A 19,787-nucleotide genomic window follows, 5' to 3' on the forward strand; every position below is an offset into this window, starting at 1 on the left:
TGATTTCCTCTTTGATTTCTTCAGTGATCTCTTGGTTATTTAGCAACGTATGGTTTAGCTTCCATGTGTTTGTGTTTTTTACAATTTTTTCCCTGTAATTGATTTCTAATCTCATAGCATTGTGGTCAGAAAAGATGCTTGATATAATTTCTATTTTCTTAAATTTACTGAGGCTTGATTTGTGACCCAAGATGTGCTCTATCCTGGAGAATGTTCCGTGCACACTGGAGAAGAAAGTGTAATCTGCTGGTTTTGGATGGAATGTCCTATAAATATCGATTAAATCTATCTGGTCTTTTGTGTCATTTAAAGCTTGTGTTTCCTTAGTAATTTTGTGTTTGGATGATCTGTCCATTGGTGTAAGTGAGGTGTTAAAAGTCCCCCACTATTGTTGTGTTACTGTTGATTTCCTCTTTTATAGCTGTTAGCATTTGCCTTATATATTGAGGTGCCCCTATGTTGGGTGCATATATATTTATAATTGTTAATCTTCTTCTTGGATTGATCCCTTGATCGTTATGTAATGTCCTTCCTTGTCTTTTGTAACATTCTTTATTTTAAAGTCTATTTTATCTGGTATGAGTATTGCTACTCCAGCTTTCTTTTGATTTCCATTTGCATGGAATATCTTTTTCCATCCCCTCACTTTCAGTCTGTATGTGTGCCTAGGTCGAAGTGGATCGCTTGTAGACAGCATATATATGGGTCTTATTTTTGTATCCATTCAGCGAGCCTGTGTCTCTCTTTTTTGTGTGTGTGTGTGTGTGTGTGTGTGTGTGTGTGTGTTAGCGGGCCTCTCACTGTTGTGGCCTCTGCCGTTGCGGAGCACAGGCTCTGGATGCGCAGGCTCAGTGTGTTACGCGGGCCTCTCACTGTTGTGGCCTCTGCCGTTGCGGAGCACAGGCTCTGGATGCGCAGGCTCAGCGGCCATGGCTCATGGGCCTAGCCACTCTGCAGCATGTGGGATCTTCCCAGACCGGGGCACGAACCCGTGTCCCCTGCATTTGCAGGCGGACTCTCAACCACTGCACACCAGGGAAGCCCGAGCCTGTGTCTTTTGATTGGAGCATTTAATCCATTCGTGTTTAAGGTAATTATCTATATGTATGTTCCTGTTACCATTTTCTTAATTGTTTGGGGTTTGTTTTTGTAGGTTCTTTTCTTCTCTGTGTTTCTTCTCTAAGAACACTGAGAGAAGTTCCTTTAGCATTTGTTGTAGAGCTGGTTTGGTAGTGCTTAATTCTCTTAGTTTTGCTTGTCTGTAAAGCTTTTGATTTCTCCATCGAATCCAAAGGAGATTCTTGCCAGGTAGAGTAATCTTGGTTGTATGTTCTTCCCTTTCATCACTTTAAATATGTCATGCCACTCCCTCTGCCTTGTAGAGTTTCTGCTGAGAAATCAGCTGTTAACCTTATGGGAGTTCCCTTGTATGTTATTTGTTGTTTTTCCCTTGCTGCTTTCAATAATTTTTCTTTGTCTTTAATTTTTGCCAGTTTGATTACTATGTGTCTCGGCGTGTTTCTCCTTGGGTTTATCCTGTATGGGACACTCTGCACTTCCTGGACTTGGGTGGCTATTTCCTTTCGCATGTTGGGGACGTTTTCGACTATAATCTCTTCAAATATTTTCTCTGGTCCTTTCTTTCTCTTCTGGTACCCTTATAATGTGAATGTTGTTACGTTTAATTTTGTCCCAGAGGTCTCTTAGGCTGTCTTCATTTCTTTTCATTCTTTTTTCTTTATTCTGTTCTGTTTGTAGCAGTGAATTCCACCATTCTGTCTTGCAGGTCACTTATCTCATTATTCTGAATTCTTTTTCTGGAAAGTTGCCTATCTCCACTTCATTCAGTTGTTTTTCTGGGGTTTTATCTTGTTGCTTAATCTGGTACATAGCCCTCTGCCTTTTCACCTTGTCTGTCTTTCTGTGAATGTGGTTTTTGTTCCACAGGCTGCAGGATTGTAGTTCTTCTTGCTTCTGCTGTCTGCCCTTTGGTCCACACACTTTACTATGATAAAGTCAGTATATCTGAATTCAGCATTACAGACCTTACGGAAACAATGGGGTGAGCTTGAAGAGAGAAGGTTTGGCTACATGTGGAGACCCTGGGAATGTGCATTATATACTTCACACCACTTATCACCTGAATTAACTACTCTTCTGTTTTGATTAGCTTTTCAGTAGATTTATATTCAGGATCCAGTCACAGGATTGCCAAATCCTAGCTCTGTGACCTTGGGCTAATTGCTTGACTTCTCTGAACTTTATTTTTTCATCTAAAAACTGAAAAGTATAATACCTTTGTCATAGGGCTGTTGATTGGGTTAAAGGAGATCAGTTATATCAAGTGCCTAGCCTGATGGCTGCCCCTTGGTAGATCCTGGTTAACTGAAAGCTGTTTCTTGTTATGATGATGTTCTGCTAGGAGAGACCTCCTGTTAGGAAGGTGTCAGTGGGAATTAAGAAGGTATCTGGGCTGTGCAGGGTCGGGAGGGCCATAGCAACAACACCTTCAGGAATAAGGACTCAGAGACTCAGTGGGGGGGAGGTGGCTGTACAAACCAAGATGCCAGGAGAATCTCCAGTGTTTGTTTCTTTGTGTCTTCTGTTCTCAGTACTGATAACTAGTAAACCCTTAAGAAGTTTTAATCCTATGGGTTTTGAGGGGACATGAAGGAAGAGTCTGGAGAGATGGGGCCCCACTGAGCAGCCAGGCTGGGAGCAGCAAACCAAGGAATTAAGTAGGGAAATTAGGAGTTTTCTCCTGAGATCTTTTCCTGAAAAAGAAATGGGACACAGAGAAAGACAACTATTATATGATATCATGTATATGTGGCATCTAAAAAATAATACAAATGAACTTATTTACAAAACAAAAACGGACTCACAGACATAGAAAACAAAGGGGAAAGGGGGGAGGGATAAATAAGGAGTATGGGATTAACAGATATGTACTACTATATATTAAAATAGATAACAATAAAGATTTACTGTATAGCACCGGGAACTATATCCAATATCTTGTATTAACCTATAATGGAAAATAACCTGAATCAGTCAGTCTATCTATCTATCTGAATCACTTTGCTGTACACCTGAAACTAACACAATATTGTAAATCAACTGTAGTCCAATTTTTAAAAAGTGCACCTATTATAAAAGCAAACCATTGTACTCTACAGCCATAACACCCTGAGTGCACTCGATCTCATCTGATCTCAGAAGCTAGGCAGGGTAGGCCTGGTTAGTACTTGGATGGGAGACCACCTGGGAATACCGGGTGCTGTAGGCTTAAAAAACAAAAAAAGCAAACCATTGCATAAAGCTTTCTTTTTTAAAATTAAATTAATTAATTAATTAATTTTTTGCTGTGCTGGGTCTTCGTTGCTGCACGCGGGCTTTCTCTAGTTGTGGTGAGCGGGGGCTACTCTTCGTTGCGGTGTGTGGGCTTCTCACGGTGGTGGCTTCTCTTGTTGCAGAGCACAGGCTCTAGGTGCGGGCTTCACTAGTTGTGGCAATGCGGGCTCAGTAGTTGTGGCTCGCGGGCTCTAGAGCACAGGCTCAGTAGTTGTGGCGCACAGGCTTAGTTGCTCCTCAGCATGTGGGATCTTCCCGGGCCAGGGCTCGAACCCGTGTCCCCCTGCGTTGGCAGGCGTATTCTTAACCACTGCATCACCAGGGAAGTCCTGCATAAAACTTTGACTCACTAATTGGCAGTGTTCCTTCAGATAATATGTATTAGAGAAGAGACCAAGTATAATTTAAGATGTGTCTCTGAAACTATTGCTCTTTTTATTTCTTGGACCATACCTTTTCCCACCTTTAAAAAAATAATAAAAAAATAATTGTGATAAAATAAAAATAACATAAAATTTTTTTAAAAAAAGAAATGGAACAGTGTTTGGAAAATGACCCCAGGCATCTCATGGTGTGAAATCCCGTGGTTTCCTTCTCTGGCTACAAGTTCTACACGTGTGTGTATCGAACCCTCCAAAATCCCACTTTTGCTATCAACTCCATAACACACCTGCATCATTTTGATTTGGGAGATGTGGAAAGCATGGAATAGACGCAGGTTCCATCCGAGTGCCTGGATTTCCATCCTCTTTTGATGAAGTGTAGTTCGGTTTAACGATACCACCTGGGCAGGCAGAGAAACGATAGAGAGGAAGTTACTTTCTGGGATTTCAATCCCAAAGACAGATTTCCAAGTACAAATTAGTGATGCCTTGTATTGTGAGAGACTTGAAGCCTCAGATTGTCACTCATTTCCTTTCCCCTTTTGTTGTCCTGGGGACTTCTTTTCCCTGACTTATTACATCTTGCACTTCAGCAAAAATTTTATTGCTTCGGGACCATCGAGTGTCGGGTGGGACATTTTTCACTGCTCATGGTGTAATACACAGAGGTAATTTCTTTCAAATGATTTTTGCTTGAAGTGGTTTTCAATGAATTGAGAAGGGTTAAGAGTATGAATGGAGGCCTGAGTTTCTAGTATTGGGTCCAGGCATGGAGCGTATCCCCTCGGCTTTGCCAGAGCATTCAGCGTGGTTGTACAATTTCCCTGGCAGTACAGAAATAGGCAGCAATCCATTTTATTCTCGTTTGACCACAGAAAGAAAGAAAAGTAGTATTTAATGCTGTAATCTATGTAAGTCTCTTCCAGATCACTTTTGAAAATTTTATTTTATTTCTGAAATGGAATGTTTTCATCAGAAGGGCATAGTTACGATTTCTCAGTGGTGGAGGTTAGTCGTTGTACTGGGGAAACAGACAAAGCAGTCTCAATGCCGGCATGATAGAATCTTCATTGATGCCCTGGGTGTTGCAGGGACAGCCTCTGATTTTTATGTTTTCTGTGTCTTTCGAGGCTCTTGTGTACATGGTATTTTCTTTCCTGCTGTTACTTTGAGCCCAAACAGCAAGAAATTTGGCACTAGAACAATTCCTTGGCGTTTTTTCTTCTTGTTTCATTTTATTCCTTCCCTCCCACCCACTTCCCTCCCTCCTTTCCTCCCTTCCTCCCTTTCTCCTTCCTTCCATCCCTCTCTCCCTTCCTTCCTTTCTTTCTTCCTTCCTTCCTGCCTCCCTTCCTCCTTTCCCCCTCTCTCCCTCCCTGCCTGGGTTGGGTACCTCCAAAACCACCTTCCTGTTGGATGATTTTCAAACAGGACTCACAGAACTCAGAAAAGATGTTATACTCCCAGTCAGGAAAGGATGCACATTAACATCAACAAAGGAAAAAGACACAGAGGGCAGAGTCCAGGAGAAACCAGACCCAAGCTTACAGTTGTGTTCTCCCAGTGGAGTTGCACAGACAGCACTAATTCTCCCAACAACAGTGACAGATGTGCTAAGTGTTGCCAACCAGGGAAGCTCACCGAGACTTGATGTCCAGGAATTGTACTGGCGATCAGTCACCTAGGCATGGAGTGCCCGACTGATGACCTTAGCAACTCAGCCTCCAGGATCTGCCCTTCTAAAGGTCCAACTGATTTGGCATGGCTCAGGGCCCCAGGCAAACAAAAACAGCTGTTCACTGTAAATCACAGTGTTAGCGTAAATTGTTTGGCGTGGTCCACTGTCTCAGGTATACAAAGACACTCTTATCAGGTAGGGTATTCCAAGGGTTCAGAGTTTATCTCCCAGGGCATGGTCAAGGGTCAGTCTTTTCTTTGGAGTGTGCAAGGTTTGGGGACCCCAAGCCTGCTGAGTAAACCCTTTAGTGCACACTCCCACACCAGCACAGATTCTAGGTCAGGCAAGTGCAAGCTGATGGGAAAATAAAGATGCTTTCTTGTACTATATGCAAATCTGAAGACTTGCTTTCATCTCTTTGCTGTCCCACAGTGAGCAAACCATTTGGTTAGACTCTACCTTGGGAGGATAAATCTTTTCATAATGTTTGCAAAGGAGCCGTTTCATCATATTGCTGCATTTTCACTTGGCCTCTCCTGATGCAAAATTGGGGTGGAAGTATTGCAAGACCCACAAGGCATGTGACTAGAGGTGGCCTGCCCTCTCTTAGGATTCCAGGGATCAAGTTTCAGTCAAAGTAACTGGAGCGGGCTTTCCATTTTTGAAACTAAGGTCTTTAAAACAAATATTCTAAAGCAAATACTGTAGCTTTTCCCTCTCCCTTCCTTTCTCTCACCCCTTTTCCTTCCCCGTAAACCCTGGGCACCAGATGAGCGTTACGAGAGATTGTCAAGTAGGTGGTACTTTTTGGAGGCAGTTTAAATCAGCTACCTTTTTACATTGGATGAATTCTCTCAACACATGTCTGCTCAAATAAATTGATACTCTCATCCTGATGACTCATTTGGTGCACTACATTGTAATGCCATCTCTTTGGCTGACCCTTGTAACTGCCACCCAAGCAGTGGGAGATGCATGATTATTTTCATGCTAACAAGCACTGGAGAGCAACAAGTTTTCTTCCCCCCCCGCCCCAGCTATTCACAGTGATACCCATTGACTTTCGGCTGGCTTTCTGGGTGTCACAGTGGATGGGCAGAGCCTGGGTGACCCCATGGAGCTCTTGACACCCTGAAGCGGCCTTAAGAAATGGGTTTTGGTGATAAGCTCATGCAGTCTTGACTGGTTGAACAAGAGAACTCAAAAAACATCCCACTACTTGAATAGGACCAATTAGATTTCTGGAAGGAGGTAGGGTTGCGTGGGTTATTGGAAGCCCTGTGTTTCTGTTTTTTTTTTTTTTTTGCGGTACGCGGGCCTCTCACTGTTGTGGCCTCTCCCGTTGCGGAGCACACGCTCCGGACGCGGAGGCTCAGGGGCCATGGCTCACGGGCCCAGCCGCTCTGCGGCACGTGGGATCTTCCCGGACCGGGGCACGAACCCGCGTCCCCTGCATCGGCAGGCGGACTCTCAACCACTGCGCCACCAGGGAAGCCTGGAAGCCCTGTGTTTTAATTGCTGACCTTGCTCCTGCTGCTTCCTAGCTGTGGAACTTGGGGCATGTCATCTAACCCTTCAGAGTGTCTGTTTCCTCATCAGTTACAGGAGGGTAACCGTAGTACCTACTTCATGGCATAGTTATGCTGATTAGTAGGTTAGAGCAAGTAAGGCTTTCCACACTGTGCTTAGCACGTAGTACACAGCCGTGTAATGGCAACATCCACAACCTAGATGTCCATCGACAGAGGAATGGCTGAAGAAGATGTGGTGTATATAGACAATGGAATATTACACAGCCATAAAAATGAATGAAATCATGCCATTTGCAGCAACATGGATGGACCTAGAGATTATCATACTAAGTGAAGACAGAGAAAGACAAATATCATATGATATCACTTATATGTGGAATCTAAAAAAAATGATACAGATGAACTTAGAAAACAGAAATAGACTCACAGACTTTGAAAACAAACTTATGGTTACCAAAGAGGAAACGTGGTGGGGAGGGATAAATTAGGAGTTTGGGATTAACAGATACACACTACTATATGTAAAATAGATAATCAACAAGGACCTACTGTATAGCACAGGAAACTCTACTTAGTGTTCTGTAATAACCTATATGGGAAGTAATCTGGAAAAGAATGGATATGTGTATGTGTATAAATGAATCACTTTTCTGTACACCTGAAACTAAAATAACATTGTAAATCAACTATAATATAAAATAAAATTTTAAAAAATGGCAGCATCCATTGTTGCTAACATCAGTAATCATAGTAAAAATAATGCATTCTGATAATAAATTGATAGTGCGCTAAGGAGCTCCATACCTACCTTGTAGATTTATAGATTAAAGGGGCCTTCCTAGTAAGACAGTCTCTGAGATCCACCTCATGTAGAGGATTTCTAGAACCTTTTGCCTAGGCTTCCTCTTCCTCCAGGATATGGGGAAATGGGAACAGTGGATGGTATATTTTAGAGATTATCAAAATGGAAGCACATGCATCTTATTATTTTAGAAGTGCCTGTAAATTGGTGATGTGAGATGCACTCTTAGTATCTTTGGTGGTTGTTCCTCTGAGTCATCTTGACTCTTTCCATCTTGAGCCTGGGCTCAGATAACTGGATTTGTTACCTATTCCCCTTTCTCAAGCAGCTTGGTGCAGGGTGCCAGGAGACACCCATGCACAAGCCAACGCTGGACACCCGTCTGTATTTGGGCTTGTTTCCTCGGGTATCTGAGCCTCCAGCCTGGTTATGTAGCATCACATTTTACAAGGTAGTGAGTGGGACTCTTTAAAATGACTCAGGTTTCGTGGTTCCTAAAGAAGCTGCCTGAGAATTTATCTCCAGTCTAGGCTCCAGGATTAAACATCCTGGTGTTAGAAAAAAGAGCAGTGCTGGAAGTTGGTTGGCTTGGTTTCTGGCCTTTGTCCTGTCCCAAATTTTTTAATGAATTTTTTGGGAAAAAAAAATTACTTCCCATCTGTGGGTCTCAGTTTCCCTTTCTGAAAAAGGGTGGGGAAGCAGAGGAGACTAAATTGGTTAACAGGTGAGTGCAAAAGTCTGGGCGTGAGTTAGGCTGGGTTCTTTCAGCTCAAAAGCATGTGGCAGTGGCGTGTGATAGGTGCATGCAGGCTGCCTGAGTTCCAGGCTTAGAGGCTGCTCACTGGCTGTGTTATCTTGGACAAATTACTGAACCTTTCTGTTTCTCCGTTTCTTCTTTTTAAAAATTTGGATAGTCATAGTATCTAGGACTGAATGGGTGAAATAAAGGTAGTGTGCTTAGCATGGCACCTGGCATCTATAGTGATGCTGCATGGGTGATGGATGTATTATTAACTACGCGGGGATTAAGTTCACTCCTGCAAAGGAATGTGCTCTCTCTAAATGTTTTTTAAAACATGACCCTCTCGGTCTATCTTTATAGACATTTATTTCCTAAAAGAAAAGAAACAGAATCCTGTGATCATAAATAGCTGACCTTTGGCCTTGGTGCAGGGACCACATTGGGACTGTGGAGGGTGGGCAATTTTAGGCTCCATCCAGTGGTGCAGCCCTTACTATTTTCTGGCCCTTCGCCGCCATGTGCAGCGTGTACTCAAAGTTGCCAAAGCTTCCATTATGAAAGAAAAACCAGAGATCTGAATTTTTATACGAAATCTCCCAGTTTTTTAGATTGTTACAAAAGTGTAAAATCACAAGATGGGCCAAACAAACCCAGCTGTGCAGGACTCCTGGATTTGATCCTAGATCTCAGAGGCCCACATCCTCATTCGGAATGCGGACCCAGGCGCCTAGAGAAGCATGAATAGACGTGTAGACTTGGGGCAGAGCTAGGACTGGAAACCAGGCCCTAACTCCCAGCCCCAGGGCTGTCTACCACTAACCGTTTATCCAATACATATGGATTGTGTGCTTGTGTTCCAGGCACTAAGTGAGGTGCTGGGTATACAGTGGAGCCCAGGAAAGACACAATTCCTCCCCCTTAAGGAATTTACAGTGTAGTGGAGCCATAAACAAGCCAACAATCCCGGGCCTTTCTGATTCCCCTAGGAGCCTGCAGCTGGTGTAATGAGCAGACCTGTGTGATCTGGATAGATGAGCTAGTCAATTCAGGGGATCCTTCCTGTGTGACACAGATGTATCCCAACAGAAGCCTTTGAGAGGGAGAGAGAGAGAGAGAGAGCAAGAGAGTGCTAGAAACCAAAGGGGGCACCTGATGGTGGGGATTTCAGGCTTTATGATGGGAGTGATGAGGGGACCAATAGCTACGTTGGCCCAATAGAATTTTCTTGTGCATCTTACATTATTCCCCTGAGACACTCATGCCAGGCTATGGTGGGGGGCTGACCTTACCGGGAGTCCTGTCTACAGTGGAGTGTGCTTTGTGAATTCTGAACCAGGCTTTGATCTAGAAAACCTTTGGCAATGTAATTGATTTCCTAGGGTATTGCAGTGAGTATACTTCCGGCGTCTGTGCATGGAAGACCTTGGCCGCCAGCCACTTACACTCTTGTAGAAAAATTCTCATTCAGAGCTTGGATAAGAGGCCGACACGGTCCACCTGCCTGAACATTTAGGCCATCAGCGCTACAGGATATAGTAGTGTACAGGATTCCCCCGCTATGCGAAAGTAGAGCATGAAGCATTTTGTAAGTTGAAATGGCGTAAAGCGAAGCAGCAATTACCTTAGGACACATCTCGCTCACAGATACACAGAATCAATTGAGATAAAGCACAGGTGCTCACAGACACATTTCAGGGCTGTGGCGGCTTGATGCCGAGATGCTGAGTGGGGTTCCTGGGGAAGGCGCTTGGTGATGCCACTCCTGCTGCAGGGGGTGTGCCCTGCCTCTATAACGGCTGGACTTGCTGCAAAACAAGCCCTGAACGCTGTTTTTGCTTTTCACCTTTTTTCATAACAGTGAAGATCCTCTTCAGATTTCTTTCAGTTAGAGAAAATAGATACTCATGTAGGTATTTTGTAAAAGCGAAGTGGAGTAAGGCAAACTTTTGAAAATGGAGGATACCTGTATAATGTTTGTAAGTGAAGGCTCTGTCTGTTGCACGTGACATTTTCCTTCCCCAAGAAAGGAACTGATTTGCTTAACTAACTGAAAAATCTAACATTGTGTAGAGGTTTAAGGCAAAGCTGGATCCAGGGATTCAAAACCATCTGGGCTCTATCTGTCTCTACGTCTTTGCTCTGCTCTGCGCTGGCTTTGTTCTCAGGCAGGCCTCCTCTATGTGGTGGCTGCCAGTAATTCCAGGCTTACTTTCCGATGGCCCGCCCATAGCAGAGGAGAGGGAATGCGGCAGAAGTTCCGAGGCTGATTCTCACTGGCCCTGATTGGGCTGTGTACCCATCCCTGAACCAATCGCTGTGAACCTAATGGCACAGACCCGGGTCTCCTGCCATGCCTGTAGCTAGGCTGGAGGCATCCTGCACCAAACAACAGAGACTGAGAAGGAGGAGGGATGTTCCCCGAAGGGAAGTTGGGGTACTAATTACTAGAAGAGGAAGAAAAAAACCTAGGCAGAGAGGCTCTGATGGGCCAAATTCTTTGCCTAAGATCTTGCAACAGTTTAATTTTTTTCATCAGGTCCCATCCAACTTTGCAGCGCTTCTCACGAATCCCTCTCCATCTGTCCTAGCGCAGGTTTCATCCCTTCATGCCTCTGAGTGGCCTCCAGATGGGCCTCCCCATGGTGTCTGAGCAGAGGTCAAAGGATGTTTTCCAAGACTGTATTAGGGTTCTCCAGAGAAACAGAACCAATTTCTATATCTGCACCTATAGCTGTATCTATATCCATCATCTATAGAAAGATACTAATTTATTATAAGGAATTGGTTCATGGGATTACAGAGGCCAAGAAGTCCCATGATCTGCCATCTGCAAGACGGGGAACCAGGAAAGCTGGTGGTATGTAATGTAATTTATTCCGAGTCCGAAGGCCCAAGAACCAGGGGTCCCAGTGTCTGAGGGCAGGAGAAGGTGGGCGTCCAGCTCAAGCAGAGAGAGCAAATTTGCCCTTCTTCCATCTTTCTGTTCTATTCCGGCCCTCAAAAGCATGCGTGATGCCCGCCCACACTGGTGAGCGTGGATCTTCTTTGCTCAGTCTACTGATTCAAATACTTACCTCTTCTGGAAAGCCCCTCACAGACACACCCAGAAATCATGTTTTGCCAGCTCTCTGGGCATCCCTTAGCCCAGTCAAGTTGATGCTTAAAATGAACTATTGCAAAGGCAGAGTGAGGGGGATGATTGGAGCGATGAGATCCAAAGCAATGTTGCAAGACCATGTTTTTGAGGATGGGACCACTCTTGGTCGTCGTGTCCCTGCAGAGTGACCTTGGCCCTTTAAATATTGGACACGGTTCATTTGAAGTGAGAAAAGAAACCGTGCCACGGTGAAGTTACTTATTAATGTCTGTGAAGTGGAGTTCATCCTGTGGATTTTAGACTGCTGCTGTGAGATTCCTTGCTGTATAGCACATATAAAATTCCTGGCACCGGCTGGATGTTCAGTAAAGGTTCTCAGATTTCCTCGAATCTATAATGTGCCCTCTTACTCTTAGGATCACTAGGAATAGAGCATTGCTAATTAAACCATGACGGTACTTTTACATGTAGAATTTTAAAATTTCACATTTATTGGGAAGAGCATCCTTATGCTTGAACATTTATCTTCCATCACTCTTGTGCATTCATACATCAGAAAAAAATAAATGAGTTAAATTGGTCCATGGATTCCTGACATTTCTTATTCAGAGTTTGACCCTTCTAAGCCACCCCCAGTTAGCAGTGTCCTTCTCTTGCGTGTTCTTCGTGCTATCATTCTTAATTCCACCTAGGCTGTTGCTCTGGCAGCATTTCTTAAAGAGTGCCCCATCCGTGCCCTCAGGATTTTCTTCCAGGCTGCTGCTAGTTTTGAGGCAGACTCAGGCAGTGACAATATGTGATGATGATGTGAGACACATTGTGATTTCAGCTAGGTTGAGATGTGAATAAAAAGATACATTTTAGGATTGATGAAATATTGTAGTTTGCTCCCTTTCCTCTCCTCCCAGCTTTGCTAATTGCAGCACCAGGGCAGCAAAATGTCATCAGATTGCGCATAGAATTGTATCCCCTTTCCTGGTGCTGTACAGAAAGTGTGTGTGTAACTGTGGCCTGCTCATCCTCTGTCTCCTGTATGAAATCTTCCCAGCTGACAGCAAGCAAACTCAGTATGCCACAGCTAAGCATATATGGCTATAAAGTCAACTCTCGCCTCTTTCCCCATCACTCATTATATGCCAGGCACACTGGCCTTCTTGCTGTTCACTGCACAGCCCAGGCTTGTTTCTAACTCAAGGCCCTGGCTTTTGTTTTGTGCTGTATCAGTGGTTCTCAACAAGGGGAGTTGTAGCCCTTCCTCTAGGGAAAAGAGTGGAAACATCTTCGGCTACCCCAATGACTACCTAGAGGACCCTACAGATATTGGGTACGGGGGAGGGTCAAGGGATGCTAAATGTCCTGCCATGCTCAGGACAGACCCACACAAGAAAAACAATCCCATGCCAAATGCCAATAGCATCCCGTTCGAGAAAACCTGACCTCAGTGGCTTTTGCCCTTGGCTTTGCATGGCTGTCTCTTCCTTTTCACTCATTCATGGTGTGAATGGTACCCTCTAGAAGTGTTCAGAGCATAACCTGCCTGCATAGGCTGCAGCCTTGCTCCCTCCAGCCTGGGTCATTTTCTGTCATACTGCTTAGTTTATTTCCACCATAGTACTTGTCACTGCCTGAGATTATCTTGTTTGTTCATCTGATTATTACTATTTTCATTGTAGTATAGTTGACTTACAATACTGTATTAGTTTCAGCTGTACAACATAAGGATTTGATATTTTTATAGATTATACTCCATATAATGTTGGCTCTATTCCCTGTGCAGTACATTACATCTTTGTTACTTGTTTATTTTATACCTAGTGGTTTGTACCTCTTAATCTACCTCTTCACTTATGTTGCCCTTCCCCCACACTTCTCCCCTCTGGTAACCACTAGTTTGTTCTCCATCTCTGTGAGTCAGTTTCTGTTTTGTTATATTTGTTTGTTTTATTTTTTAGATTCCACATACACTTGAAAACATGCAGTATTCGTCTTTCTCTGTCTGACTTATTTCACTAAATATAATACCCTCCATGTCCATTTATGTTGCTGCGAATGGCAAAATTTCATTCTTTTTTATGGCTCAGTAATGTTCCATTATATATAGGTGTATATATGTGTATACACACACACACATACACCACAGCATCTTTATCCATTCATCAGTTGATGGACACTCAGGTCGCTTCCATGGAGGTTCTTCAAAAAATTAAAAATAGAACCACCATATGATCCACCAATTCCACTCCTGGATATTTAGCCAAAGAAAATGAAAAGACTCATAGGAAAATATAGGTGCACCTCAGGGTTCATGGCAGCGTTATTACTTTATTATTTTTGGTTTGTGTCCTTCCACTAGTGTATACATTGAGAGCAAGGATCTTGCCTGTTTTGTTTACTGCTATATCCTCAGCCTCCAGAACAGAACCTCACACTTAATAAATATTTATTGAATAAGTGAACAAATGGATGAAGAATCAGAATTGTCTACTAATTATCTCAAGCCTCCAGTTAGACAGGCAGCTATTTGTAACCTGCCCATTTTCCCTCTTTAGCGAATGACACACTGAAAAAAAAAAAGCAACCCAAAAGACTGCCCAATAGTTGGCTGTCGTAGTGATGGTCTGCCATTCCTGTTTCTGTTTTCTAAGGAACGGTGTCATCGCTCATCAGTGTCAAAGTGAATTGGATGGGTGATGTCTTAAGCTGATGGTTTCCTGAAAAGTGCTTTCTGGAGCACGACTCCCTGAAAGTCTCTGTCTATTTGGGATGGCAAAACGTGAGGAGGATTATGTTTTTGGTTGTTGAAAGATGTTCTTTCCACTTAAGCGTTCTTTGAGATTTCAAGTGTGAGTTCACAGACCTTTTGATTACAGGGGAGCAAAGATGCATTGGCATCTTCCTGTGGTTGAAGTATTTAAAGTATTGGCACCCTTCAAGGCCTCCTCCGGAAAGGCAGAGAGGAGGCACTAGTGCTCAGGACACGTTTCTTCCTGTTCCCTTAATATAGGTATTTGCCTGCTCTGAACAGGTCGAGTCTTGGATGGGATGAGCCTCAAAGATCTTAGGTTCCAAGTGACTCCTTTTCAAGACGTTGAATTAACTTGGTCAAGGTGGGACAAGTATTGATAGTTAGAAGCAGAGCCACGATTGGCAGTCAGATATTCTGGTTGTGGCTTCTTTCATGGAGAGGAAGTCTTGTTGATGTCATGGTGGCTGGTTTAAACCACGCAGAACGAAAGGATAATTTAGAGCGATCACTCCTTTGTGGTAAGCACTTTCCATGCCGTTTTCTGACTCAATCCCAGCGACCTATGATTATGTCACCCCTTATATAGATGCGGAAACTGAAGCTCAGAGAGGTGAGATGACTTGCCCGAAGTCACACAGTGCCAGGTCCAGGGACTCTCATCTTCCCTGCCCTCCCAAACCCACATTCTTAATTGCTTTAGTGGATGAGGTTTCCTCCTCTCCCCTTAATTTACTTCTAAATTTCTGTTTGCTAAGATCCAGGGAGAGAAAGAGTATATAAAGGGTATATATAGTTGAAAGATATGGTGAGAGTTTCTCATTTCTGAGCCTATCAGAGATTTTTAGTTTCTGTCTAGAATCTGTCACTATTATATTTCTGATTATACTATACAGTTTGTGTGTGTGTGTGTGTGTATACTTTCCTTTTGTGAAAAGTATTTGAATTGAAGAGATTTCTATTTTTGAGTCATTTTCTTCTTTCCTTCTCATGCAGGGCTTCAGCAAATGTTGCAAGATTCATTATACACAGACATTTTCCATTTGAACATCAGAGATGGATAATAAATTTTTTTTTATTACTTTAAATGATGTACTACTCCTCAATCCTTTTTGTTTTGTTTTGTTTTCATATAAAGGAAAGCATTTACCTTGCCAAGATCTGATTTTAAGTGCCAGCAACTGCATTTCCTTAAAGGGTACATTCGAGAAAGAAGAGGGGGGGAAAAAGCAGTAGGCCAAGATTGTTAAAGATTATACGTGGCTGAACAAAGTACTTTGAGGGTACCTCTTCTTAATGAACTTGATTGAACTTCAGATTCGGTAAGCTTTAAACATAAAGAGAGGCTATGATACCATCTGTCTTTGAAATAATAGTAAAAAAAATAATAGTAAAAAAATGCTCTGTGGCTCTTGCCACATTATTGCCTGTATTATTTCATTTAATTGATGTGAAATAATTCAGTGAGGTTTGTTTCTACCAAGATTGTGCCTGGCTCTGTGCTAGGTGCTGCCATGTGGGGAAGCACACTTCTTGCTCTCAAGGAATTTATGATGTAGTAGAGAGGCATGGATACATAAAGAAAGAGGTATCTCTGAGACATAGATGATATATTGACCATTGCTTTCAGTGGCAAATGACAAAAACCAACTGAAAAGGAGAATTTATTTGCTCACATAAATGAAAAATCTAGGGGGTATATGTAAATACTTAAATAGCAGGATCTGGGAGTACAAATGCCCACCCCCCGGCCCCAGCCAATCCCTTGGCTTTACTTTTTTTTCGTGTTGGTTCATTTATGGGCAAGCTCTCCCCATAGCGGCAAAGATGGTCCTGGTAGCTCCATGAATTCATCTTACTGGCTTAGATACCCGGGGTGGTAAAGAGGAAGTATCTTCCTAATAATTCACCAAACGTTTCAGTGTTGATTCTCATTAGACCCACTTGGGTCTTATGTTTGTTCACCCTAAACCAACCGTGGTGATCAGGGGAAATAGGCTATGCTTATTGGCCAGGTTTGAAATACGGGCAGCCTTGGATTCTCCAGGGAATGGGGTCAACCACTCCAGGAAAACATGACAGAGAGGGATGGTTCTCAGAGGAAAATGGGGTGCTGTTGGAAGAATAAGGGGGAGTGGATTCTTGGCAAACAAAGGCAACAGAGATCTCACACTTCTCAGTTATTCAACCCTCTGAAAGATTCTTGTACTATCTTCTGGAGCATGAGGCTATTTCCATGCTTAGCTGCCACTGGGGTTTCTCTTTCTACTCTCTGTGTGCAATGCATGGTTCATGGTTTCGGCCTTAGCATCTGCCTTCTTCGGTCTCTGCTTTCTAGCTTCTCAAATGTGAATGCTTCATGGCTTCATTGGTCACATATCCAAAGAGTGATTTCAAATTCTTTATATCTAGCCTTGACCTTTGTGACAAATGTGTGCCTCTGATTTCTAATGTTTCACTTGAACTACCTTCCAGTTGTGTTACATTCACATCAAATTCTACATGTTACAAACCCAGCATACCAACAGTTCCACAAAACCGGAATCCCACTAGCTTCCCCAAAGTCCCAAGTCATTGAAGATATCAGAGGTCCATCATACCCAGTTGTCACCTTAACATTCTAGACAGCTAATTGTTATGGTCTGCTCCAGTAACAGGACAATCATAGGAAGCCTTGCATGTTTCAGCGAGGAAGAGGCAGTGTAGCTGTCTGGTGATGAGCACGTGGGCTTCCAGGGCCAGTACACTTGCCTTTGAATCTTGGCTTAGCATCCATTCTCTTATCTGTGTGACCTTGGGCGAGTTAGTTAACCTTTCTTTCTCAGTTTGCTCATCCATACAAATAGGGATAATAATAGTAACTACTTAAGACTGTTGTGTGAATCAAATGAATTATACATATAAAGCACTCAGAAGAGTGTTCTCACATAATCACTTTAAAATGTTAGATATTTATTTTGGGCACAAGGTGAGGTGTAAATCAATTAATCAATCAGCATATCAGAGAAGTCAGTATTTTGTAAGGCAGTTCATTTTTTTTTGTTGTTTGATGGATCTTCTTATGCTGATTTCCATTGACTCACATCCTGTTCTACTTGCTGCTTCTATAGCTACACAGAATGAGTCTTACTATTCTAGAACATGATGGCTTTGTAGATATTTCCCATCATCTGTATCATCCCATCCCAGTAAACGCTTCCCAGGTTTAGATAGTCTAAATTCTTCGGTTGACATTTTCTAGGCCTTTGACCACGCTCTCTGTTCCTTTCTGGATCACCTCAATTTTGTCAGCATTCTTCTTCAAAAGAGGTGTTCAGAATAAATTCAGTATTTCATCCATTGTCTAAAAAGCCTGTCAGAAAGCTCATCTTCTTTGTTCTTTATACCCTACCTCCTTTAATGTAATTTGATATTGAATTAGTTTTAAAAAATTATCTACATCACAAGGTTGACAAAAATGAGTCCTGTGGTCAGCTAAGACTCCCAATAGACTTTTCCATTCATCCCGATTTTGGCCAGGTATCTTTTTTTAAACTATTTTTTAAATTGAAGTGTAGTGGATTTACAATGTTGTATTAGTTTTAGGTGTACAACAAAATCATTCAGTAACACACACACACATTCTTTTTCAGGTTCTTTTCCCTTATAAGTTATTATAAGATATTGAATATAGTTCTGTGCTATACAGTAAGTCTTTCTTGTTTATCTGTTTTATATATAGTAGTGTATATACGTTAATCCCAAACTCTTAATTTATCCCTCTCCCCCCTTTCCCCTTTGGTAACCGTAAGATTGTTTTCTATATCTGTGAGTCTATTTCTGTTTTGTAAATAAGTTCATTTGTATCAACTTTTTAGATTCCACATATAAGTGATATCATATAATATTTATCTTTCTCTGTCTGACTTCACTAGTATGATAATATTTAGCTCCATCCTTGTTGCTGCAAATGGCATTATTTCATTCTTTTTTATGGCTGAGTAATATTCCATTATATATACCACATCTTCTTTATCCATTCGTCTGTCAATGGACATTTAGGTTGCTTCCATGTCTTGGCTATTGTAAATAGTGCTGCTGTGAACATTGGGGTGTGTGTATCTGTTCGAATTAGAGTTTTCTCCAGATATATGCCCAGGACTGGGATTGCAGGATCATGTGGTAACTTTATTTTTAGCTTTTTTAAGGGGCCTCCATACTGTTCCCCAATTTACATTCCCACCAACAGTGTAGGAGGGTTCCTTTTTCTCCATACCCCAGATATCTTTTATAGTTGCCTGAAGTTTGATTCTCTCACCCAGCACACTGGATAATGAAACAAGCTTGGTGTGAAATACAAAATTAATAAACTGCATATATGAGACAGGATTAGGTTTGGCTGCATCTAGTAGAAACATCCCAAATAACAGCGACTTAAAATAAGACAGAAGTCTGTTTTTCTCTTCATCATAAAAGAATTCCAGAGTTGAGCTTGTTCTAACATAGTCTCTAAATTCTCCATGGCCATCAGGGACTCAGGCTCCCTTTAATAGGTGTTTCTCCATCTTTAATATGCTACCTCAGGGTTCAGGATAGCTTCTGGGACTCCAGCCATTGTAAGTGGGAGGCATAGAAAAGAGAAAATGAAGGTCACGTTTCTTCCTTTTTTTTTTTTTTTTTTTTTTTTTGCGGTACGCGGGCCTCTCACTGTTGTGGCCTCTCCCGTTGCGGAGCACAGGCTCCGGACGCGCAGGCTCAGCGGCCATGGCTCACGGGCCCAGCCGCTCCGTGGCATGTGGGATCTTCCTGGACCGGGGCACGAACCCGTGTCCCCTGCACCGGCAGGTGGACTCTCAACCACTGCGCCACCAGGGAAGCCCACATTTCTTCCTTTTATAGGAGTTTTCCTGGAAATCTTGAAGAACACTTCTCATTGGCCAGGACATAATCACATGGCCATGTCGAGTTGCAAGAGAGTCTGGGAAATACAGTCTTTTGGCTAGTGAACTATGTACCCAGATAAAAATAAGAGTTCTATTACTAAAAATGGAAGAAAGAATAAATGGTGAGTTGGGCAACTGACAATATTGGCCACAGATATGTTGGTGATAACATTTTGAACAAGGTCAAGCATTGGGTCATGTATTGCACAACTTGAGACCTTCCCGAATATGACTCTGAATAGATGATCACTCCATCAGTGTTTCTGAAATGGTTGTTCTTAGACCGTATCCAATTTGCTAGAGATGCTTATTAAAGATGCAGAATACTGGGCCATGTCCTATATTTTATGCACATTAAATATTTTATTACTCCCTTAAAAATCAATTTTATTGAAGTATAGTTTACATTCAATATAATTCACAAAATTTAAGTGTTAACTTGATAAGTTTTTTTTTTTTTTTTTTTTTTTTTCTTCGGTATGTGGGCCTCTCACTGTTGTGGCCTCTCCCGTTGCGGAGCGCAGGCTCCGGAAG

General features: G+C 42.5%; 1 protein-coding gene and 1 pseudogene across 1 annotated transcript in view; both read left to right on the forward strand.

The window, feature by feature from the left end:
• The window catches only part of HS3ST4 (heparan sulfate-glucosamine 3-sulfotransferase 4), a 384,854-nt gene that overhangs the window by 28,874 nt on the left and 336,193 nt on the right, over positions 1 to 19,787 (forward strand). The window lies entirely within an intron of this gene.
• On the forward strand, positions 3,172 to 3,289 carry LOC112064853 (uncharacterized; annotated as a pseudogene).

The sequence above is a fragment of the Physeter macrocephalus genome, chromosome 14 (genome assembly GCF_002837175.3).
Source record: "Physeter macrocephalus isolate SW-GA chromosome 14, ASM283717v5, whole genome shotgun sequence".
Classification (NCBI taxonomy): Eukaryota; Metazoa; Chordata; class Mammalia; order Artiodactyla; family Physeteridae; genus Physeter; species Physeter macrocephalus.